The sequence below is a fragment of the Zonotrichia leucophrys genome, chromosome 8 (assembly GCF_028769735.1).
Source record: "Zonotrichia leucophrys gambelii isolate GWCS_2022_RI chromosome 8, RI_Zleu_2.0, whole genome shotgun sequence".
In the NCBI taxonomy this organism is placed as follows: Eukaryota; Metazoa; Chordata; class Aves; order Passeriformes; family Passerellidae; genus Zonotrichia; species Zonotrichia leucophrys.
The window spans coordinates 11,585,826-11,612,202 of NC_088178.1; the positions used below are offsets into that span (position 1 = coordinate 11,585,826).

The following is a 26,377-nucleotide window of genomic DNA, read 5'->3' on the forward strand; positions in this document are numbered from 1 at the left end:
AACCAGATCTTCTCCAGAATTAGTCCAAGCATCTTGCCAAGGTTTCTGTCAGCAACAACACAAAGGAGGAAATGAACTTGAGTTTTCTACTCTTTTCAGCAAGGACCCATCTGGTTTTTAACATTCTTTAACATTTCTTTAGGCCTTAACCACTTACTAGTTATCCTTTTCATGAAAGCATCTCACCATTGCTTGTGATCTAACTTCTCTTGGTCCATTCTCTTTTGCAATCTGCTGTTAAACAGAGATTGTGGCTGTGTTGCATTGAAATGGGAGTAACTCAGCACATGGCAAACCAAGGCCCAAAAATACTCCAGACTGAAACCATGTTCTATCCAGAATTACATGGACATACAAGAGAGATTTAAATGACAAGCTATGACTGGAGTGGCAGAAACTGCTCTGTGTGCATGAGTGGAGTTTCTTTGCCTCTCTCTCTTCCAGGATAGGGCAGTATCAATTCACCATGACTGGCACATCTCTTGGAAAACTTCATAAAATACAATGAAGATACTTTTTTCCATTCCATGTGAGCGCCATTACGGCGAACATCAACAGTCACCTTGTGACACAAAAAGGTACAAAGCGTCAAAAAATAAGGACAGTAAGCTCCTTAAGATTCTTCCCCTGGGAAACAGCTTTGTTAATTTTAAAATTAATCTTCACATGCTAATGGATGGAAGGAGAAGCCTTAATAGCCAGTGGTTTTCTATTGCAAACACACTCATTTTTCTGTGAAAGAACATCTTCTATTGTAGATGCACCAAAAAAAAAAAAGAAAATTACAGACAGGATATTAAATGTCACGTCTATTATATTTACCTGGAAACGTGTCTTATTTGTGTTCCTTTTGAAAGCACATAAATTATCAGAGGCTCATTGTTAGTTCAGTGGAAAGCAATGCCAAGATTATTGCCAAGCAGTAGATTGCTCTAAAGCTATTTATACATTTTGTTTTCAATAAAAACATTAAAGTTTAATACAGCAAGGAAGGCTGCAAGCTTACAGATATTCCAACGCTCTGCTCTAGCCAAAATTGGCCTTGTTTCTTTCTCAGCTCTTTGAATGAAGGCTCTGTTCTAATGAGAAAGAATGCAGCCAAAGCCCACAATGGACATGTTTTGTCTAGGTTGTCCAGGGAGCTTTGGCAGACCTTGAGTTTGTTTCCAATATCTCAAGGGGGAAAAAAGTGATCTCCACCAAAACACACCTAATTTCACTAAGACAGACAAGAATTGTTAAAAACTCAGCAGTAGGACTGGGATGTAAGCGTCTCCTCTGCTCCCTATTATAATCTAAAAAATTGGGACTTTTTAACATCAAAAACGCAACATAGCTAAATCCTGCTGAAGCATGAAAGAACTCCAGCTTGCAATGTGATTAAAATGTGGATGAAAATTAAAAATCCAGTCCATCCAATAAGATGCTGGACAGAAACCAAATTAATTCTCTTCTAGCCGCAGAAGTTCTCTAAACTAGATCTTCTGTTGTGTTTCAATGGTTAATTAAAAGAACCTTTCCGAGTTCACAGGACTGGGACAAGGCTGCCCCACAAGGTCATCTAAATAATCATGAATGAGCACTGCAGCTTCACACTCAGCTCCCCTCTCACCTGAAATATTTCACAGCCAGAGATCTTGCATATGGCCTTAGCCCCTGTGAGCTGCAGCACTGCAAGGCCAGTGAGTCATGGTCTCAGAGGCCCAGCTTGAAAGCTCTGAAGTTCCTTAGCACAAGTAAAAAGTGAACACAGCTACAGCAGAGCCATAAAGCTGAGTTTTTAAATTAAAAATGTTAACTAAATGAGGAGACTCAGGATGTGACTAACAAAATAAAAACATTACACTATAATTGTTGTTTCTGAAATGGAAATACTGGTTTCTTCTTTATTAGTTTACTGAGAATGTTACTCAGAAAGCCCACAAAAGTCAGCCAGGGTATATCATGGAGCTGCTTGACTTCTAGAGCAGGTCCTCCTCATTACAGTAGGAAAGTATATTAATTGGAATGAGAGGTGGAAGGATTTAGAATGAAGTTGTTTTTATAGACATAAAAGCTTTTTCCTGTCAAATATTAACTGAAAAAAAAAAAAAAGGTAAGGTTTTATATCCTTTCCTTACAGTCTCTTGAGCCTGGTCCTCTTTTTTGTTACAATATCATTTCAACGGCAGCTCAGGTGAAAAAGTAGCTGTGCTTTGTGGTCCTGGTGCACAAATCAGCTCACAAAATAACATAGCACAATGTCAGGGCTCAGGTTCTGGAAAATGCATTAAAAGATAATCTTCCTAACATTTGCTATTCAGTAACTTTCTGATTTGGGTGTACGGGGATCACTTATCCCTTTGTCATTCCTCAGAAGGATTTTAGAAATATCCACTTTGCTCTAAGCCTGCAGAGTTTTTCAGTGCACAGATACTAAGATCAAAGTTGTTTACTGTCAGAAAGACCAAAAATGGAATTTTAATTTGTGAAAACTTTCCACAGCACTCCAAATTCTGAAAAGAACAAAGAACATTTCACCTTCCTTCTCCCCCTTTTTTAATTGTGATGTTTCCATTTGAAATAATGAGATGTTTTTGTCCAAACTCATTGAAAGTATTTGATTGATAGGAAGAAGTCCAATCTTGGTACCCTCACCAAGATTGTTTTCCCATGTGCTGGGAGACAAGAGCTGAGTACTATACTAGCAGTGGAATAAAGACACTTCTAGAAGAGAAAGGCACAATAAAATAGTTCTCAATGTATCACAGAAAGGAGGAAAATTTAGTAGGGGAGGAAAGAGGAAATAAGAAAGCAGGGGGAAATGTGTGGGAAAAGAATGATAGGAGAACTTGGTTCCCTCAACACAGGGCAGGAGGGTGAGAAATCCTTCTGGGCAGTCTGGGAGCATCCCATGTGATTGCTGGAACTGCAGGGCTCAGCTTTGTTTCTCACAGTCAGTGCAAAGGCAGGGTGCACTGGCCTCATAGTTAGGAGGCAGCAGTAAAACTGGTTTATAAAAAATACACCTAAAGAGCAGCCAAGATTGCAAGGCTGTGTGGGAAACACCTGGAGCACAGCCTGCAGCAACATCCCTGTGCCTCTCCCTCCCCTCCCTTGGCACACTCACCTCTCTCTCAGACACTCCTGACACTGCCTCCTCTGCCGGATCTCTGCTCTTTGGAGCAGCCACATTTTACTGGGGCACTGGAAAGCACAGGAGATCTGAAAAGGGGGATGAGATGTTTAACTTTTAAGGTGAAGAGAGAATGGATGATGGGGGAGGGTGAGCAGGCTCAGAAATCAAAATACACCCACACTAACATACTGCCAGACTCATAAAATATAAAGCTGTCTGGACCATCCAGATTAGGAACAGGCAATTTCTGTGTCCTTTTCCTACCACAGAGAAACACAGAGACCAGGCAGCACTGAGGGCTATCTCTGAAAGGAAAGTCAGATAAAAACAATGGGGAGATCAGCTCACACTGCTGACCCTTTGAAACCTCTTTCTGCACTTTAAAATTGACCTATTTCATTTTCTGAACACATTGACATCAAATCAAAACCACAGTATTTTGAGGAACCACATTTGAACTAGCATCACATCTTCCCATGAAAATATTCCTGATAAAAGCAATAAAAAATTAAAAATGGACAGTCTGCATGAACTGAGGATACCTAAAAATGTTCCTGATTAAATGATTCTTGATTATTTCAATGCATTATGCAGTTTTGCATGTGTGCATTCATTTCTCATGTTTTGCATAATCTTTCTGATGACTGTATGCACAAGTGTACCATGTAGAAACAGCGGTGAGCCAATGTGGTTACTCATTAAACTTAATGAGAAGGTTAGAATTATCTACTATAAAACCAAGATGAAAGCAAAATCACAAATTTAAAAGCTAACTAAAGGCTGAAACATCTGCAAGTACAGTTAGTTAACATCCTCTTAACATGCAGAACAATAAATACATCATATACATATACAGCAAATTTGGATTACCCAAGTGTAACTCAGCTGTGATGGTGTATGAAATGATACATTTAACTCTAATCAGACACATAACTCAGAGGAAGCAATACCACAAAATACTTAAGGGCTGTCTTGCAACACCTTTTTTTTTGATAGCCAGATAGTATTCTGCCCTTTTCTGTTTAAACACAATGAAGGAAGACAGAGTTTGATGTGTGCCTCCAGATCTCTGTAAATAAATGTAGGGTGACTCCTACACACCGGGGTCAGGGCTGTAACCATACAGTAAAAACCAGAAAAGGATGAAGCCCAGGGCCTGTGAACAATGTATGTGTGACAAAGGAGAGTTACAAAGTACAGCAAGGGATCATAAAACCATAGGGTATCCTGAGTTCAGAAGGACACACATGGATCATCGAAGTCCAGCTCTGTCCATCACAAGGATCATCGAAGTCCCGCAGGCCATCACCAAGAGTCACACCATCTGCCTGAGAGCATTGTCCAAGCACTTCTTGAACTATGCCAGGCTTGGTGCTGTGACCTTGGGGAGCCTGTTTCAGTGCCCAAACACCCTCTGGGGAAAAACCTCTGCCTTTGCCTAATATCCAACCTGAGCCTCTTCTCAGCTCCACATGAGTTTCCTGAGTCTCTAGTGGTCACCAGAGAGAAATCAGTGCCTGTCCCTCTGTTTCTGCCTGTGAGGAAGTTGTGAACTGCCCTGAGGTCTCACCTGTGTCTCCTCCACACTTACCAAGCCAAGGGACCTCAGCTGCTCCAGCTATGGCTTCCCCTCAAGGCCCTTCACTGTCTTGGTATCTCTCCAATAGGTTTAAATCTTCTATTGTAGCACCCAAAACTGCACTCAAGGTAATACTTACAGTTTAGTACTCCAGGAAATACTCAAAAGCCCTTCTTTAACAGGAGGCCTTAGGACATTTTCAGATGTTTGTTCTGACTAAAACTCCCTGAAGAGCCTTGGGTTTGGCACTCCCAGGGGCAGCCCCCAGGTGACCACTCAGGGCCTGTGGGCCCAGCCTGATGGGGGCTGTGCTCTGATTCCAAAGCCCAAGAGGTGACTTTGAGCCCATGTGTGTGTCTAAAGACACACTCCTCCACTTACCCCTAGATGAAATCCAGCGTTATCTTTTTGTCAGGAATTTTCCTCCCACCAATTCTCATTTCTCCTAAAAGCATCATATTCAAAATGTACCATTCCCAGCACCCAGAGTTTTATGCATGTGAAAAGAGGTAAATTCACATTCAGTTGTTACCTCTTCAAAGGCATAATTAAGGTAAAAAACCCCACCCCACCAAATATAAAGGTTGCCCTCTCCTCCTCTGAACCTGTGCATGTGCTCTGACTCCCTGCCCATGTGCTCACAGGGCGATGGCACTCTGACCTTCCTCCCTGTCAGGCAAAACACTTCCCTTGAGTTAAACAACACTTCCCTTGAGTTAGGATCACTCTGGGATCATCCTCTCCAGAGCTTGATATCTGCAACCTGAGCTGAGAGACCTTTTCAGAGTGAAGGAACACGAAGGGTTTGTTTTCTTTACCCAGGTGTTTCTGTGGTAGAATGGGCTGCAAAACCTGAGTAGCTGTGAGAATTCAAACAGCAGGCATGCAAAGGCAATATTTAAACAGCTCTATAAATGAGCTAGGGATGTGTGTCATTGGTTTTGAAGCACTATCTAAAGTTTTTTTGCTGAAAACTCTTCTGTTGAGACATGAGTCATATTAAGCAGCTTTGTGGCAGATACGGTAGCTCCTCTTTCATGCAATCTCTTTCTCTGAAAGCTTTGATTGAGAACTAAGCCACATTAAGGGTTTAGTGGTTGAGCCTGGAAGCTTCCTTCAGTAAACTCCTTCCTGAATTAATTGCTGCTGGAGCTTATCACCCATAATAATATTTTCAGAATCTTTCCCCTATTATCTTCCTCTGTCAGGTTAAATTCACCTTTTTGATGTGACACACATTAAATACTGTAAAAAAGGAACAAAAATTTCACTGCTCAATAGGGAGATGCAGCACAGAGTGTTAGTGTCCACAGGTCTGCTTTTGCACTTGGTGAAATATGAAGGACATTTCAGCAGAATTTTAAGATAAACAGTTGAAAGTAAAGAATTCCCTTCTCCACAGTCCATCACCTTTAAGGACCATGGCAAGAATTCCACTACAGTCACAGCTTTAGGATGTTTCTATGCAACATGTACAAAAAAGTGAGAGACCAGCAGAAGTCTTACACAGACAACCATTAAATTATCATTTGTGGTTTAGGCTGGGCTCTCTTCCCCTGGTTCTCCTTAGCTGTGAGTTGTTGTAGGCTGAAGGTATCCCTTAGAAACAAATGGAATGATAAGTCTTGCTCAAGTACTCAGCTGCCAGGCAGGCAGGTGGGGATTGCAAGTTAAAACACTCCTGGGCAGGCAGAACTCCAGGGCATGGTAAATTCTTAAATTAACAAAGGTGCAAACCATGCAGTTTCCCTTGCTATGCACTGCTCCTAAGGGGATTGCAAAAAAAGGTCTTACCTTTAATGAGCTAGGATCCAGTTATGCAGGAAATGCAAAGACACGTTTTAAATACCTAGGGATGAAGGGAGAGAAAGGTTAAGACAGCCTTGATCTGTATCCCATCCAAAAGTAAATGCAAATTCTCTCTCTGGCAGATGCTTTTAGAACACTTGGAAAAAACCATACCCACAAAAATTATTTTTCTCTAATGCTTTCATGAAAATACTAGTGAAATGAAAAAAAAAGTGCTCAAGCTGTAAATATAGATGACAAATCTTACAGGTGTCCAAAAGTTCTAAAGCAAATCAAGATAAACTTTTTCAGTAGGCTCAGACTTCCTGTACATAGGTGTAATACATTTCAGTTTTCAACTTCTTAAAAGCTTGGAAGTTTGGAAGAAACATTTCTTTAGTCAATACATGCATGCTAGTATAAAACATACAAAATATACTTTATTAGAAGTTACTTACACAAATCTAAGTTTATATAAAGATTAAAATATATTCACTCTTCACTGTGGTGAATTCAACCACTTATAAATACCCTTGGTCTAATTTCAGAGAACTTCCATGTTTTGTGATGGTATCAAACCACGACTGCAGAGAGCTGAAGGCGGATACCAGGTTAAGTGAAAGGGAATCAGAGCCACTCTGCTTTTCTGACAGCCATTATGGTAATGTGATCAGTACCTTGACAGATGCTAAGAAGAATAATTTTGCTGATTGACTTTTCTTCAAACCTAAGGCTGTGGGCAATCAAAGAAAATATGAACATCTGGCTGAGCTTTTGATTGCCATGCTCACTGATATAGTGCACCCAAATAAGCAACAATTAGTACAGCTTGTGTCAAAAGACCCATCAGTTAATTCAAATTAAGTCAGGAAAATTGAATCCAATTGGCATTCATGCATATTTGTATGCAAAGTTTAAATAAGATTCTTCTGCATTACATTATCCTTTATTTACAAGGGAAAAACATGCAAAGTTTTGTGGTTTAAGAAAATATCTTCAAAAGCCTTCTGACTTCTTAAAGCCAAACTGCTGGGAAAACTCTGTGTACTTTAAAAGGACATATTTAGTCTAATAAACATAAAAATGTGGTGGCTTTCTCAAGTTCATATTCCTCACTTCTTAAAAAATGTCACAAATTTGGACAAGTTATTCATTTTGTCAGGAGTAATTAGAGTAATGCAGAACTGATACATGGCTAAATTTATTAACTAAGATGGTGGCCAAGATAACTACCAGACTGTAGTAAGAAAGAAAAATCTGAAAGCTGAAGACTAATTTCCTCATGTTTTTGCTTGATTCTGAGTGTAAAACCCTGGGAATATGTACCTTCTTTTAAAAAAACAGCTTTCCTGTTGGGATTCTATTTATGGTAACAGTAAATTAGGTTGCATGAGAACCTGAGATTAAAACTAATCAAAGGCAAAAGACAAGTTGTGTGCCTATTTTTTAAAAAAGAGAAATTTAGGGAAAAAAAAATTGATTTTTTTATTTAATTCTTGTTCCTTGCAGTAAATAAACTTTAGTCATTTTGTGGAAGTTAAGCTGTAATAATTTTTTTTCTAACTTGGGTGTGAAGTCTGTTTTTTTCCTTAAAAAATAGTGACAGACTCTCTAGCTGAGGTGCTATCTGAGCTTAGCTAAGTAGAAGTGAAATTTACTGTAATCTCACCTAAATCTCAGTTATCTTAACCTGACCTGACCCTAAAATCCTGTTATAAAATTCCAGGATTTCTGCAACTCATTCAGATGTGTTAATCTAAAGCCCAAGGCAAACCAGTGTATCTCAGGCTCCACAGGGGACAGGGTCACACTGGCAGCCCCAGCTGTAGCTTTGCTCATGAACTGTGGTCACATTGCACCTGTAGCCACAGCCCCTGAGTGCTCAGTGTTGTCAGAGCCAGGGAGCTTGAGGGCAGAGCTGGGAATACCTAAAATGCTGATAGAGCAGAGGAGAGACCATGCCACAGCAGAAGGCTGGGTGGGTCAGTCCATTGGCTGGGAATCACACACTACATTATCAGCTGCCACTGATGCAATGAGTGTGGCCAAGCACCTGTTACAGTCTCATTTTTCTTAGGGTTCCCTTTGTTTTGATGACAAGAAATAGGTTTTCCTAATCACTGACTCTAACACTCTTTAGAACAATCAGATCAATTAATTAGAAAACTACTACTATGCTGTCTTCATAAAGAGTTAGCTTGTGATCCATAACTTAAACAGTCTTTTAGCAGTTGTTTTCTGGAAGTTCTTTCCTTTAAAATACTAAGATCTCTTATACATCCATCTTCTGATTCAGAGGTTAAGAGTTCTTCTACTAGTGTTACCTTTAGAAATATAGTTGATGGAAAATCCCCTAGGTAGTCTAATGATATGGTCCAGTTACTCTCAAGTGCACAGGCCCCTTATAAATGCTACTCAAAAATCAATATCAATCCTTCAGTGCCTTCAAAAGATGTGGAGTAAGGGCCATAATAATGGTGATTGCCTCTAGCAAATAACTGCTCAGTGATTATACTGCAGTGGCCTGGAAGTCCAAATCCCCCTCAATAACTTTCAAAATGGATGCATGCTGGGAAATGTAAAATCATCCCTAGCAGGCAGGTTAGTAGCTGCAGTTTCCAGTCAAGTACCTACTTATTTATTGTGTTGTTCTCTCATTATTGACCTAAGATTTTGGAGAAGTCTGCTAAAAAAAAGTAAGCTGCAAACCAGTAGGTCAGCATTTCAGACATGTTCAGCACAGCAAAGAGTACTGTGCATCACAGGAGAATCAGCTGGCAGCCCCTCCCTTTGCCTGTTTCATTTAAAATCTGAAAGCAGACCAAGGAGAATACAAATTCAAAGACTATGGTGGTAGGAAAAAATCACTCCAAGTGTAAACAACAAAGCAGCATTCATAATTATGGCCTCTAATATTTATTCTCTGAGTAAAGCAGCTGCTTGCTTGGAGTCAGGAACAGGGGAATATTTAGCAAAGTTTGAAGTAGTGTTACTTACTTTACCACTAAGACTCTGAATGGCACTTACCTGGGGTTCAAGTTTCCATGGTTTGCACATGAGAAGGTCTCAGTGGACAGTATCAAAAGTCAGCACAGGCCAGGTGTAGCAGCCATTGCTTTGACTCTACACATCAGCTGCACCACTGGAGTAAGGGACTGGTTAAAAATCACCCAAAGCCCAGGATGCTTTGGGCATTGCCTTCCCATCTCATTATCTTCTGCATGCTGATACTGAATCAAAATTAGCCAGCCAACCAAAATGGTTTGCCAAGACATCAGGGATAGAAAGTCCTTGCCATACAGAATAGACAACCTTGCTACACTTACACTTCACCCTAACAAAACTTTTAATTAAAAATACTAGAAAAAATTGTCCACATATATACATACATTGCTATTAACAGCAATGTTACTCGCTACAAGACACAATTAAGTAATTATACAACAATAAAATAAAACTCATTGGAATTTGAAAGACAGTGATGTTTTTGTATGTTAAAAACAGAAGTAGAAAATAAAGATTGAAGATTGAGAACTCTCAACTTTTTATTTTTTTAATCCTGCATATGATTTAAAATATTTTTATTTCAGCCATCTCTCAAATATTAAACTTTATTTTCTACCAGTATTCCTATCAATTTAAATGTCTTAGCAAGTTCTGGAAAACCAACTATTTTTGCAGACATGCTGTACCATCACATTGAGTTCTAGAGCTTCATTAACCATAATAAAGTCTTCATTATGTGTTTTCCCTGCATGTATAATATACTGTTTGTATGAATGCCTATCACAACTGGAAATATACTGAGCCATCTAGCAGCTGATAGTTCAAGCAATGCATAAATATTAGAATAGAGAAAAGCTGAGTATAATTTCAAAGCCAGTTTCATTTAAAATTCTCTGAACCGGCCACTCTCTTTGCGCCATCTGTTTTCATAGGACACTCTGGTACCTGAGGGGTTTTTATTTCAAAAACTCTGAAAACAAATGTTATGGCTAAATATATTCTCTGTAATAAGTATTAGGTAGTGAAACAAATTAGACTAAGTACATACATACCCAGGAGTAAAATTTAGGTTTTACAGGCATGAGTGCTACCAGAGGTATCAGACTCAGGGAACCCATTATGATTTAGACCTTAGTGATACGACAATAATAAGACACCTTAAGGAAGCTGTTGGCTGAATCAGTCAAGTTAATCTCAACTGTGTGTTAGTGAAGTAATTTTATCCACATAAGTTGATTTTAGTCCATTAAGACAGTCCTTTTACTTCACAGTGTGCATAATCATTGCATTTCCCTACCTTTATTTGTCTTCATTCAAAGGAGCACTGAACCACCTTGGTGCTTATTGCCATTAACAAGGTTGTGGTTTACCTAAATACAGTGTCAAATGAAGTCACAGAGTGTCATGAGGATGATAGCAAGAGAAACTGCATAGGTGTGCTCAAGGTTACTATGTAGATGAGAAATATAAATGAGGGATGAAATGCAATTCAAGCAAACACTCAGATGGAAAACAAATGTGTCATTGCAGATACACAATTCCTGAAGCAGCTGTATAGGAGTCCTCCTTCACTTGTAATTCTTATAATGGGATTGAAAATCAGAAGAAATCAGAATTGTTAAGCAATGAGGAAACAGCAGATATTTTTACTAAAGCTGTATTTCAGTGAAATTACCTTTTACTGACAAGACAAGCATTATAAAACATAGAGAGTTAACTGCATGAGCATCCTAAAAGTCTGTGTATTAAAGCTCAAAAGTTCATTTGGCAGAGACTAATAGGCCTAAAATCTTTATAGTTCATTTTAACACCTTCTGTTTTTCTCATTAGTGCTGGCACTGATGTTCAGTTATTATTGTAGGATCTGATCATATTTACAAATCCTTGATACTTTTCCTCCTTAGAGACTTGATCTGAATCACTTTTGAATATCTAGCAGATGTTCAAGATACTGAGTTCTTAGAAAGATGCAAGGCTCTTTAAATACCATGTGAAGCACAGCTACAATCTCTAACTACTGTGCTTAAAAAGTAAAACTTTCCTTGAAGACACTATCTCTTATAAGTACCTGCTGCTGGTTTTATCCTCTGAATCAGCTTGTGCTGATCATGAAGGATTCAGGATTCCTATGCTAATTTTGTCTCCAGCACTGATGCTCAACATTTCCAGCACTACTTTTAACATAACAGTCTTTTACTATGAGTCCTTGGCCTCCCATGTCTGGTAGAAAAAGAAATGTGACTCCTGAGGCCAAAGTGTATGGATGGGAGAGGGTGGTTTTGCCTTTTAAAGTACTAATCTTAGTAAGCTTTAAAATGCACACTCAAGGGAATATGTTAATTTGACTGAGTACTCCTCACTTCACTAAAGAATCAACTTTTATCAGCATCCCAGGTTTGCTCCCCAGCTCTTGTATGAAATGAACTCATGGGGGCTGTGCACAGCTAATAAGTCTAATGGTTTTTTAGAAGCAAAGTGGTTTGTCACTGTGCAGCAGCATATGACCTGCTGAGGTCAGATCAGATGCAGATGTGTTTCAGAAAACCTTGCAATTTTCATTTTCTCTGAAATTAAAAGTAAAAATGTCTGCAGGATAAAACGCACCTCCATTAAGGATGGGTATGTACTTATGTACTCCTTTGTGTACACCTTAATCTTCCACATTAGCCAGAGGGGAGTTAATCAGATGCTCAAAGCGAACTTCAGTGAACATACAGAAGCAGCAGGTAGGTCAGAAGAAATCACTCATCTCTCACTCGCATAGCAGTCACATTATGAGTGGAATAAGAGTGATGCTATCCAAACTCAGAATGCCTCAATCCATCAGCAGGGTCAAAAAAACAATCAAACCTAATTTGCTGAACTGCTAATTGTTGAACTGATGTGATTTTTAGTGTGCATATTTGTATGTACCTGCCTTGTCAAATTCCCTAACCAATGTGTGCTACCAATAGCTAACCCCAGTACTGCCACTGCAGCTGCACCTCCTAAGAATCTTGACTTATTCTGCTCTCTGAGGAGAGAGGAAAAACATCAACACGACATCCCACACTCCTTGAAATCTCCCCAAATCAGGAACAAGTTCATGCAGGACAGCTTGCTCTGATTCTGTCAGTGTCTACACTTTAGGCAAAAAGGGCCTGACTCTGATGACTAACCGTACAAGGACAGTGATGTATAAAACTGTATCAATTAAAAGGAAACATCTACTTTCATATATTAATACAAGAATATAGTCAGATATCTGAAAACCCTCTTTTGTTCTTTCCAAATTAGATTGCACCTATATCATTATAGTCATAATTTTATGGATATGTGGAAAAGAACATGTATGACTGACCTTTAAATCAACCCTCAACTTGACAGCCTAGACTGATTTACTATCCAGATCTCTATTTCTCATTCTTTTTCAACTGTCAAAAAGAATTTGTTTGTTATAAATAGCAACCCTCCAACAACAACAGAAAATAAGATACAGGCAGCCACCTTGCAATGTACCTGTTCTTCTCAAAATTCTTTTTACTTTTTAAAGAAGCCCAAGTTTCCAGGCCACTTGCATGAAGAGCATCCTCATCTCCTGGACAGGAGTATTTGTAATGAAGTGAGATCAACTATTTACAATGTTTCCTGAAGGACACAGAGGTGACATAAGTGACAGGTTAACAGCTTGTTGTTCTCTGTATGGGAAGGTCATAGGAAATCTCAAGTTCTAGTGGGTCTCTGGGCCAACAAAAATGTAAACCAGAGACAGAAACTTCTGGACACAGACTATAACTTAATTGCAAAACAATCACACGAGTGGCTTGCCACCACTTTTTGAAGTCCATTTTAGTTCTAATACTGTATTTAAAAAAACCCAGTCTTGAATGGAAGATTCTCCTAATTTTTCTTTATGGAAATAGAATTATTGAGAAGTTGTAAAAAAACCTACCATACTCTTTAAATTAAAGCTTCAGGTGCCCAGGATTCCAACAATTGGGGTTTTTTTTAAAGCCAGGGTACCTTTGAAAGCCATAAATGTCACTAAGATTCCCTTGTTGTGAAGACAGGTAAGGACTGGGTGTCTGAAGTCATTGTTAGGCCTGACAGACTTGCATTCATTGCAGGTAGAGTTTTTGCTGAAGTACATAAGCAAGCCTTGGGAACAGCTCATGCTGGGGACGTGTCCTTAGGCCAGCAGTAATTAGCTCCCCTAAGAATCCTATAGCCACGAGGTGCCATTAGCATTAGCAAATGTACTGCACTTTGAAGATGCAAAAGGATTTCAAAGAGCTCATAGGTACCACATTATCCACTGCACTGGGATTTCTGCATTACTGTTTTCAGCTCTTATTATAAAATTATAAATAGATATTCAGACAAACTTGTAAGTTATTTTTGACAACCAGTTATTGCACTTACTACTCAAAACCCCAAAACATAAGTTTTCACTAGGAATGTCCCTTTTGTTTAAGGAAACAAAAGTTTGTTTTCATTTATTAAGGAGCCTGAAAATCTGCTCATTTTTCTTTTTTCCACTTGTTAACTCCTTAAAAAAAGTTTGTAGTCTGTACAAAAGAACAGAATTCTTAGAAGTAACTAATTTTTTCTTCCCTGATGATACTGCAAGATTCAATTAAAAAAAAATGAACAAACCACAGAAGGATTTTGTCAGGTTTTGATAACAGGACAACAGAGCAGAAATGTAAGCTTCAAATGGCTTTCTTTTGCTCCAAAAGCTCTAGATTAATATGAAAGTGATAATCAAAAACTCAAGTTGAAGGGGAGTCACATAGAAATCAGAAAGAAAACCTTTTCCCCAGCAAGGTATTGCTGCTCAGGGACAGGTTGCTCAGCAAAAGCACCTCAGGGGTATTCGAGACACAGCAAAACAAGGTCAGGAGTGGCTGGACCAAGCTCCAGTAACAGCACAACTTCAGGAGGGGTCCTGGGGGCTTGGTACTAGAAGACCTTTCCTAGCAAAAGTTCTCCTCCTGCAGTTACTGAAACTACCCAAGAATCATCTAAGGAAAGAGAACATAGGATTTTAATTAAAAGGTTAAATAAATATAGAAAGCCAAATATTGAAATCCTAATGCAAAAATAGCAAAGTTTCAAATAAGGAAACATACACATTCCTCAAAGCCACACTATAATTTAGGGCTTTTCACTGAGTTGTACATACCATATGGAAGCTAAGAACCCACACCTTTTCTTCCTTTCAAGTCATCCTAACAGGAATCAGATACATTTACTCTATCACAGCAAGAGTCTGCAGACAGATATTTACTGAAGTTACCCATATCATCTGTCATCTGCATTTCAAAAATAAAAATGAAATTTTACAATAGAAATCTGTTAAAGATAAGCACCATCACTTCAACACACTTTTCTTCATATAAGATTTTCCTTCAAAAAATTTCACCTTCAAGACTTCAAACTGTAATAGAAATTTTTCTTTTATTTTCCCTGTTCAGCACTGCTTAAACTCAGGCATTCAACTCAACAATTAATACTTGCAAGGTTTGAAACTGGCTGGATTGGCTGCCTGTTCTGCAGGTAAAAATTTATATAAATATAAATAAATATGTTAAATTCCTCTCTAATACTTGAATTAGTGTATTCCCAACAGGCAAGAAACTGATACTTTATGATCCTGTGAGCACATCTTATTGTAGACAAGCTAAAGCATGAACCCAGCATGAAACTCAGCTTCTCTTCCTCATAAAAGTCCATGCCCAACCACCTTATGAGATTATTCTACTTCTTTCATGAATAAATAGATCATGATTCCACTACAGTGGAATAGATACAGCAATTTCAAGAGACTCAGCTTTAGCTGGGGAAGAATTAGCTCATGTTACAAATGTTCTGAATTTTAAAATCTGGAGATTTATGTTTTATCTTCTCTACCAGCCAAAATCATATCTGTAGAAATATTTTTCTTGCACGAGGATTTTCCCATGTTTTTGGACTGAAACCTCATAGAAAATTATGTTTGAATCATGGTGATTTCACTATAAAACCAAAAAAAAAAGAGACCTACATTAACCAGACTCAGAATTCAGTGCCTATATCAATTCCCTACATGAAACAAGTGACCATCTGCTCCACTTGCCTATAAGCAATATTAATATCTTCTCTTTTTGCTGCCTTATTTATCCCCCTTCCCCCCCTCCCTGCTTTAGCTTTAAATCCTTCTCTCCATACAACACTACCTACCTATTTTTAACTCATGTCTTCCAAATTTCCACTTGGCTGCTCACCTCATCAACATATGTTAGATCTGCTCACTGGTGCTACAGACCTCCTATCTGGGACCATTTATGAACCATCTTGTAGCTGGCACAGTCATTTACATGTCTTAAAGGCATTTACAAAATGTCACCACCTCAGAACGTATCCTCAGAAGAAGCTGTGGCCAGATCCACATAATGCTCTTGATCTTAAATTTGTTCACTCTGTAGTGTAGTTTCAAAAGTTAAAATAAAGCTTGATGTTAAGTCTGGTTTTATAATTCTAGTCATCCCATTCTGATCTTGAGACTTCCATTTGATCTGGAAATTTCTCTTATATTGAAAAAATAGGGATTTGTGAGATTAAGAAACTATTTAGTATTTATATTTTTCCCCTCCAAAAGAAGAGGAAAGATATATTTCTACTCTCAATTTCTACCACTTCTAAATTATTTGGAATACTAGATTCCCTCTTTCAGATGTCTGGTGAGAAAATTGTATCTAATGAGTGTTCTCCTTTTAAAAACAAAATGTAAGGAAGTTTCTGACCTTAGAGGGTCTTATTGCTGAAGTTTGAGTCTCTAGTGATTATCTTACAGCTGTTCACTACCAATCCTGGGTTTCATATAAATGTGTAAAGTCCTTCTTGTACATAAGCCAAGAAACAATGCAGAGCTGCTCATCTGAGCTTTTTTAGTTGTTCTTATACAATCAGCAAAGGAATTATTGTAGATAGGTTTGTCATTATACCTTGTTGACATTTTTTATTTAACAATTGTCTCTTGAAGCTCAGCAAACTCTGCAGAGGAATAGAGCTGTGGTGACTACAATTGCAATGCTAATTAACAGACATACCAAATATGAATGTTTTAGTAAAAATTTTTTTAAGAAGTGTATTGGATGAAAAGCAGCCAGGAAATACTTGGAAGATCAAGTTTTATTTCCTGGAAAAGTTGATACTCTGCATTAGAATACATAGAGCTGAAATGCTGGGCAGCAAATTAAAGCAATGGCCTTGTGTGTGCCCCTATGCATTATTTTTCTGGTGTTGATGTTTACCTCACCTGCCCTTTGAGTAGACTGCAGGATTTGGACGAATTTATAAATTTACCAGTAACTTCTAAATTGTAAAATACTGCAATAAAAAGTACTAGCAGCAGTCATCTCGAAGAGATTTACTGATTAGGCAGCCCAAGTCAATTATTAGACATAGTAGTTTTACCATTGCTGTCTCATGTTTGTAAGCAAAACAAAGGAAACAGATGCACTTTGCTACATTCTGATTCTCTGAAAAATTCCAAACCATGTTTATATAAGAAATCTAGAAACTCATCTGAGATCCTCTGCAGAAAACAAAAATTAGTAAAGTCAAAAGACAAATGAAAACTGGTTCCACTAATACAGTGTCTCAACATATCTGGTATTGTTGTTCTTGAATATCTGGAAGTGCTAATATGCAATGTTTAAACTAATCCTGCCTTAGAGGTGAGGTCTGAAAGCAGAAACAGAGATTTTATTAATCCTCCCCTAGTACTGATTTTACTCTGATATTATTAATTCTTTTTCTCCATTATGTGGTGTCCTTAGGGTCAGCTACATCTAACCCAAATATCACCAAAAAAGGAAGCTATAATAGAGATAATTGATTTGATTTGTCTTTATCTAGTTAATTACTTCATCCTGCACTCACTTTCCTTTATTTTTGCAATTTCCTGAACCAAGAGAATGAACTGTTATTGACAATCTAAAAGGAGAAAAAGAAAGGGAGGGGTAGAGAGAAGATGGAATCTTCATTTGTCTGCATTTCTCTGTATCTCAGCTTCTACTTTGCATTCAGATAGATTCAGTGCTAAAAAATCCTCATTAATTAATAAAAGCAACCTTCTAACTCTGTATTGCTTTTGGTCCTGAGGAACATCAAAAGACTGTGCAAACCTAAAGTAAAATGCAATCAATTACCAAGCTCAGGGGATTATTTCACCAAAGCAATTGATTTAACTTCACCACTGCCGCCACCTCTCATTGGAAACATATCAGCTATTTAACAGCACACTCATAAAACAAGGTAACAAATTACCTCAGCACTTCCTAGGGAATAACCTTTCAGTCTTTCACTGGAAGAAGACAGGTGAAAAATCATGTTCTCGTCTTTTCTTTTCACTTCAGTTCATACGATCTCTACTATACCTACCAGAAATGGAAGGGAAGGGAATCCAACTGAAGATTTCATACAGCAGAATGTATGGCTTAGGTTTCAGGAAACAGATAATGGGATCTTTAATGACTACACACAACAAGGATTGGGACTTGTCACATCAAACCACATTTCTATTTTACAGCACAACAGGAAACAGACTTCAGTGACAAACACGACTCAATACACAAATGCAGGGTTTCCATCAGTGCAGATATTCTATCCATGTCTGATCCCAGAGGGAGTACATGCAGGACTTTGAGGACTGACATTCATCTCAACCAAACAGAGAGTTCTGAGCTTGACAAGGAGCACTACCTAAAAACGGAAAGGAGACACTGTCCAAGATATCATATCCAAAGTAACTAGTTTATTTCTTTCTCTTGCTATACATTTTTTATTTTGTCAAATGGGAAAGTGATTCCTTTGCTTCCCTCCTCTTGGGCTAGGACCACATCCTACTTTCACTGTGTATCTAAAGAGAGAACACTCTCTGTTGATGTCAATGCCCTTCAGACACTTCCCATACTAGTAATAAGCAAACTAGATTTCCCTTTTTACAAAAGTGCTGAAAAATCTAGACTTGCCATTATCACTCAGCAAGATACTGTGATATTTTTCACTGTGTTGTTGGTTATGAAAAGCTACATAACATAACACAGAAATGAAATAACTTCATTTTCACCATCAATTCCTTCTTTCCAACATTATTCAGTATGTGGATCATCTCTCTTGTATGATCAGATATTGAAACTTAGCTTTAAAACAACTTTTCTCAGAAACCATACTGCCAGGGACTAGAATCTTTCTCATGTCACAGGGTCCTATCAGGGAAATCCAGCAAGGTGAAATCATTCAAGCAATCACAGTTACACAGAGGAGAATCAAAAAGCCATAATATACCCAGCTGGACAAGAGAGGAGTCCCAAGTGCTGAGCAGCAGCTGCCAGTCTGATGGAAGTGCTCATTAAGAGCTCTGTGTTCATGCAGTAAGCTGGAAATGCCTGACTCTAGGAACGTAATAGGCCAGAAATTGCCAAGTGTCAAGAACACAAAGTGCAGATCACCAGCAGTACTTTAAAGCTCCTATAATTCCTGAAGATCTGTTTGGAATGCTATTCCTCTTGAAATCTGTCAGCCCAGGGGTCTGCCTGACCCCTCTTGCTGCTTGTGTGGAGTCAGCTCTACCAGCACACAGGTGTGAAACAGAATTTCCCCTGCCTGTAAGCAGTCAGAATGAAAACAGGGTTATAAATGTTGAAATAGATTCCCAGATGCCAGTGTCTCAGGACAGGTGGGAACATGACAGTGCATGAGTCTGTCTAAAAGCACACAAGGACTGTTCAGGTAATAGAATTTCTCTGAATAAGAATTTTCTCTGGCTTTGGACACAATAACTGCCTGAGATTTTATTTTCTCCCCTTCAAATCAGAATTGTTCTCAAATCAGCACTGCTCTAAAGAGGACAATTTAAAATGTAATTCAATCTTTATTTGATACGTATTAACATGTATAAAGAATTGTCCTTACTAATTTTCAAAGGTTTTTTGTGTTTTGGTTTCATCTTTTTCTCTCTCTTTTTTTTTTTTTTAGGATGATTAACACAGTACTGTTAACTATCCTCAGAGATTTTTCATCCTAATTATTGAAAAATAAAAAATATTTATTGATGTGTACTCCAGATACCTTATGATTTAAGCAAGAAATTTAGCATTCATGAATGATATTTCTTACTTTGCTGATGGCACTACGTTTTCACATAGCAGCTGAATACTTGTAAATATATAGGATATACCCAACCACTCAAAAAGGGAGATAAGGGTGGTATGTAAGGTGGCATTTCTTTAAGTAGAAATAAAAAATATGGCAAACTAGTGAGAACTCACTGAAAGACATTTGGCAGCACTGGTTATGTCTGAAAATAATCCAGCTGCCATCTTATTTCAGACAGTCACAGGAGTCTGACTGACTGATCTAAGAAGCTGTCATCAAAGAGATCTGAAAGCTCGATAAAGTACAGAGAAATCAATTTTTCAAACCCAGCCAATCTTCAACTTGGATGCTCAGGGAACAAAGCAGAATTAGTGACTGGTGTAAAACTGGTGTAAAGGAACTAGAAAAGTTAAATTGCTCAAGATATTACTGGATTTGTATATTTCGTCTGCCACACAGTTTGCACACATGAATATTATGTTCACTGTGCTATATTCACTTTTTTCTAGTAAACAGATAAAATGGACTCAGCACTTCCACTTTTGGACTAAATTTTTCTCATTTGCAGACATTGTATTTACAAAATAATCGCTTCCATTTTTTTTCTGCTAGACATCTTCCCCTCCCAGTACAATTTCTATTTATGTATATTCAAGTGTCTAAGTTCTGCCAAAAGTCAACAGACTCTTCAAAGAAAGTCCAACATTTATTTTACCGAAAACACCTCTGAATATACAGTCCAAAAGGCTTAAATCACTTCTGGGACTGAGACAACACTGTTGCCTCAAGTTTTCTCTATGGCTGTTTCCTAATGATGGAAGCTGTGGTGCCCATGTCTGTAACTCATTAACACAGCTTTGAAAATGCCTCCTCTCCGTTGCTCAGCTCCAAAGAATTCTCCACCTTCTCATATACTTTCTTTTAAATCTATTCTTTCCAATTAAGCTTCTACTAAACAAGTTTAAAAAATATATTGCTGCTCTAAAATTACTGAATTTCTGGTTTTGTTTCATGCTCCCTCAAGGAATATTTTGAAGAGTGTACTTATATATCATATTTGGCAATGGCTTGGGCATGTTAGGTTTTAAAAGTGATCAGATTTCAATTACCAATAATGACCTTGCAGGACCTCAATAATTACCACAATTCTCACAGGGTGCTTATTAAACTTTTAGTGGTTTTTCCTCCTATTTAAAAAACTTTATTCCTTTCGCACAGGAAAAAGAAATCTGGATGATTTCAAGAGGTCTATTTATGCCTAGAGCTACTTACTGATGATAAAAGAGTAGTACTGTTTGCTCATATCTTATTTTTCCATATTTGCAGCTATTTAATATTCTGCCCTACCTTGCTATGTGCTAAATGCTTTGCAGCTTTTAGATGCTTGATGTTATAATTTTTAGCAGTCTTATATTTCTATCTATTGACATCAGATGTAATTTTTATTCTTAATTTTATTGAAATAAGTGTTTTGGTTTTTTTCCTTATATCATAATCATCTCTAACATCTCACAGTAAACAGCAGGTGGTTCTAATCAATCTCTCTCCACCCATTACTTATTTCCATGAATGTTGTCTTTTAAGAGTTCTATGGGATTGGAACTACACATTGTATAAAACTGCCACGTAATTTTTGTTTCTGATGATCCATTATCACAAGACACCAGATGTGCACTACTTCTTCTTAATTACCATACTTAGGGCTTATGTCATAAAACTAACTGAGATAATCTTTGATCTGGGTATTTTCTTCCAACACTGGGAGGACACAATACCACATTACCTCAAGATATGCTCACACAATATTTAGTAATTGCTCATAGGAAAAGCAATTTGATTGTCTGAGGAGCAAAAAGAAGTCTGCAAAAGCTGCTTTTCCCATACATTCCTCAACCTCCTGTAGCCCACAGAGCTACACAAGTGTTGAAGAACTACCTTCTTAAATGAGCAAAATCTAGTTTTTGTCAGGGAGGAAAATATATACATATACAAGAAAGTATATTGCTTAGTAATGAATGATATCTTATTTTAAATATTGATTCTTCTTCCCTAGATCCTCAGAGCTCTTACCAGAAATTACAATATTTTAGAACCAACATTCCAGAGATAGAATAACCTGTCTGCTGCTCAAAAAATGTTTCTTACAAAAATTAGAATTAAGAATTTTTTCAAAAATTTTAAATTTAATTTTTCCTCCAGTAAATGTTTCTCAAAATAATGGATATTTTAGCCAGCACATTGTTTACAGCCTGATTTGCTAAGCCCATGCTGCCTGAATCACACCACAGAAAGTGTCTTTTCAGAAGGTATTTTCTGTCTTCACCACCTGGGAAAGAGATGTTGAACAAGTCCCTGCTGGATTGTACAGCTCAGAGGTCATCAGGACCAAAGTCTCCCACAATGATCACTTCCTCTTCCAAGAGTTGCAGAATTTTCAGACTAGCACTCCACAGTAGTGTTAATGTTATGGATTTAAAAAAGAAAATTAGTTTGAAGCAGATTTAAGAGTTAAAAGCATATTCAGCAGTGCTATTTTTACATTGCCAAGTAAGCATAAAACTCTTCTTTATTTCTGAGGAAAAGCAGAGAGAAGAGCTTATCTTCAGTGGGAGAGGGAATGTCTGTCTCAAGAGACTGAGCTGCTTGATCTAAAGCCATCCAGAAAACACTGTGTGCCAATCAGTTCAGTTCCACTGAGTGCTAAAAGCATGAACAAGCAGGTTAATATAGCAAACTGAGCCTGAACCTGGCACTTTGGAAGCCTGGCTTCCTTTCCTTGCCAAGTTCTCGCTAATCTTAGTTAGCTGTGCCCTGCTTCACTAGTCCTTAGCTTTTGTCTTACCTTTCATTATTGTTTTGAATGCCACTAATACAGCAGTGCTCACAGGGGAAGCCTCTAAAAAAACTTTTGAAATATTTAATTGGCAAAAATTATACATATTTAAGTGTTTGATTTAACATTTGACCGACTGCAAACAAAACATACCTTTGTTTTCTGCAGAAATATTACATCAACTATAAAGACAGCTGGCTTTAACTAGGGCCATAACTTTTTTGCTTTTGTGATTATATTTTTGATGCAACTTTTCCAACACGGTTTTTGAATTATAGTTCTGAAGTTCCCAATCAGAAGTCAGAAATGTGTTTATTTGCAAGAATTCAGGCAAATAGTGAAAGATTATCCAGAAGTAAAAGTTTTAGAATACCTGGTATGAAAAAAAAATTAAAATATTTTTTCTTAGAAATAAAAGAATCGCCTATTTAAATAGAGTATGATTATCCTCTATTCAACACTTTCAAAGCAAAATTTCCAGGCAGAGCAAACTGACATAGCTTCACCAAAATCAGTAAACTTTGCAAGTCTACAAGCTGGAGATCTAACCCTTCATTAGTCAAGTGACTTCTTAATACAATTTTGCAGCCCTGGTACTTTTCTGAACCTTTATTTTCCAAGTATACAGATTCTCAGAATTCAATGGCTTCCAGCAATTCTAATAGCTCTAATTTTGTGACAGTTCTTCAAAATTGGATCCCAAATTACTAAACAGTGCAAAAACGTCATCTGCATTTTAGAATCTACACACAAAGTTCCAGCCTGATTTATATATTCCTTAACTCTACTGCAGACAGCTGAGAGTTAAGTCTGCTGCAGTTTGTACTAATATGGATGATCTCACCAGATCATTCACTTACAGATTCTTCAACAGTTTCAACAAGCACTGTCATGGCTTCTAGTCTTGCAGCAATAACTATCCTGCTATCATCATCTTCACACTTCACAGTTTTAAGTACTTCTATCTTATGGGAAGGATTATTCAGATTCAGTCCTTCTCTGCAGCAATAACAGATCAGTATCACTCAATAACACAGACAGTTCTATCCTGTGTATCTGAAGCCATCAACACTGTTTTCCTGGGATGACTTTTTGTTCATCACTTCCAGCTAAGTGAAATGACTGGTTTAGCATAAAGTCTCTAAGAAGTGCCTCACAAACCCTCCAAAAAGGGACACGCCTGAGACAAGCCAGAAAATGGAGCAGGTTTTTCAAAAGCAGGACTGTTGCAGGTAGAGCTGCAGTGAACTTGCAGTGCTGCTGGCCTGTAGGCAGAGACAGATTGCACTAATTTAGACAGTTCCTTGGGCCTTTCCAATTATGCCATGGGCCATTCCTTGGGTGTGAGTTATGAACTGCAACTCTTTGAAGAACAGCACTGAATTTCTCCTCAATGTATAGGCTCTGCAGCTTAATACATATCATGTTGACAAAGTCACTTCTTTCCCATTAGACCTATGTTGTTCAAATCAGTGAATTCAGAACTATTGAGGTTAGCATTTGGAGCTAGTCCCTCATTTTCTGAATTTGGTAGGCATACCTAATATAATTCAGATCAAGCTTTTATTCAGATTTCTATGCTTTTATTTCCCACATTTTCTTGTATTTTTATGTTTCAACCACACAATAAAGAAAAATATTACTGGTGGATTCATTACTTAGTTTGCAAAATTGACACTCAATTCCAGTGTATGAATATGCAGGACTAGATAGCGAACAAGCATCAGCAGGGAGGGAAAAAGATGATGAGGAAGAAATCTACCTGACATGTTGTGCCAGCCTCCTTCTGCATATTCTAGCTTTTCACTCTTGCTCTGATTTTTACTACCTCATATATATTTTTTTCTTTTTTATACACTGATCAAACACTCACAGTTTGTCTTTCATACAGAATGACATCACAGTCATATTTTCCATCAAACTATTGCCATTGTAACAAGCAATGGTGATTTCTCTTACTGGAGTATGTTACAGTTAATGTCAGAAAACATCAAGTAATGAACCCAAGAAACAAACAAGTTACCATTAGATTAGATCTCTGTTTTCTTCTGATCCAAAATGTCCCTTCAGGAAACATTGGAGGTGTGTAAAGATTTCTTCAGGCGACCTCCTTGTCTAGCATGGCCTGCAGAGTGAGAAGTCATAAGAGAATGATGAGAGGCTCAGAGGCACTTTGCAGTTTGGCTAATACTTCAGGAGAATCAGTGAAAGACAAGTTGCACTGAGTACCACATTCCCAATCACCTCCCGAAAGACCTGCCAGGAAAAGTGTGGAAGTGAGTGCTTTTGCACAGGCACCACCAATATAGTGTAGAAATACTCACATTCTGTAGCTTACTCTAATTCCCTAACAAATTTGGTCATGCAACTGTCCAATCCTCCAGCACTCCTGCCAAAAAAACCCCACATTTGCATTTCTGATTTTAAACAGCCTTTGAACTTTGTGTATCCAGGAAGGCAAAAATCAAGTCTTGGACTGTGCAAAGACAAGATCTTTTGCATCTTTCATCATTGCCAATCAGTCACATCCAACAAAAAGAGGAAGCCTCAAATCCATCATTGTGTTTCAAAGAGGTTTGTTTCCTCTCCCAGTTTGTCGAGTTTCACAGGGCTTTGAAAAAGCAAAGCCATGTTTGAGTTCCCATGCTGTCCACAGAAATTGAAAAGCCTGGAACACAACACCAGATGCTTAATATTCCAGGACATTTGGTTTGTGGGATGTGTTACAGGCCACTTGCACTGGTTTTCAATATCTTGTCTCACCTTTTTGCTTCATTTCACATAGTACTTCACCAGGCACTACATCAGCTTTTTTCTCCTTTTCTTCTTTTGCAGTTTGGAAAACTGAGATAAAGCTAATTCAGAATATGCTCAGCTACCAGGATTGACTTTATTAAGGTTCATGTAGGCAACTTGCAACTACTGCTATTGTTATAAATTCTTTCTTCTACTTTGCTTTTTATTGAAATATTGTAACTACTTTACTGTAAAACCAGCTCCTAGATTAATATACCAGAGTAGGGCTACACCAATTTTTAAAAAATTAATAATTGTTGGACTTGGTGTAATATCTGGCTTCTGGGGAATATAGTTACATTTTTGCTATCAAGGCCATAGACTGATAAATGTTCCTTCTCCATCCCTCTCCAAAACATAAGTTTATGTTTTGATTATTGTGACTGCTTCTCACCAGCACAATAAGTTTCCCCCCCAAAACAATAATTAATTGAAACGAAAAGTTAACTAATACTTGCAAAAACCCATGATTTCTAATTTCAAAATAGTAAAAATATAGTTAAGTACGCAAAATAGATTCAAGCACACATATTCCTGGAAGACACTTTTATCCCTCCCATTTCTCCAATTTCTGTATATAACAACTAGAATCTGAAATAGGACTAGATCAAAACCACTTTGAGTGTACTTTAATATCTCTCAAAGAAATTTTGTCAGACACAACTTGTTAGTCAGTGTCCTCTCCTGGCAAATCAATAATAGAGTTGGCAATATTCAAAGCACAAAAGAGGGAAAACTGGCTTTCTTGGCAAAAATACGCTTCTGACTCAGCCCTCAGCATTTCTTTTCAAGACAATGCTCCTTTGCTTCAAGTACTGTATTCTGCCACTTCCAGAGCAGTGGCACTCTGCTCAAACCATCTCCTGCCATAGCAGGTATTCAATTCCCACAGCTTCATTAGAAAAAGATTTCCTTTTATTCATGCTATAAAATGACTAATTTCCTTCTTCTGGATTTAGATATACTTTTTGTCACAAATGCTCATTTTTAGACTACATGCTAAGCCTAATGATTTTGATTTCCTCATTTTCGTGTTAGAGTCTGTTTCTCAGTTTCTAGAACAGGGTGGCTGTGCGAACCTCATTGACTCCAAGTAAACCTCACTTGCCTCTGAAAAGCAGGCAAGGTGAGCTGG

The 26,377-nt window shown here is 37.8% G+C and overlaps 1 long non-coding RNA gene across 1 annotated transcript in view; it reads right to left on the minus strand.

The window, feature by feature from the left end:
- LOC135451146 (uncharacterized) overlaps positions 1-26,377 on the minus strand; it is a 171,499-nt gene that overhangs the window by 31,565 nt on the left and 113,557 nt on the right. Inside the window, exons 6-8 of the long non-coding RNA XR_010441231.1 lie at positions 24,470-24,571; positions 6,492-6,546; positions 3,110-3,204 (exon numbers count right to left, since the gene is read on the minus strand). This is a non-coding gene — a long non-coding RNA (uncharacterized LOC135451146). The remainder of the gene's footprint in view (positions 1-3,109; positions 3,205-6,491; positions 6,547-24,469; positions 24,572-26,377) is intronic.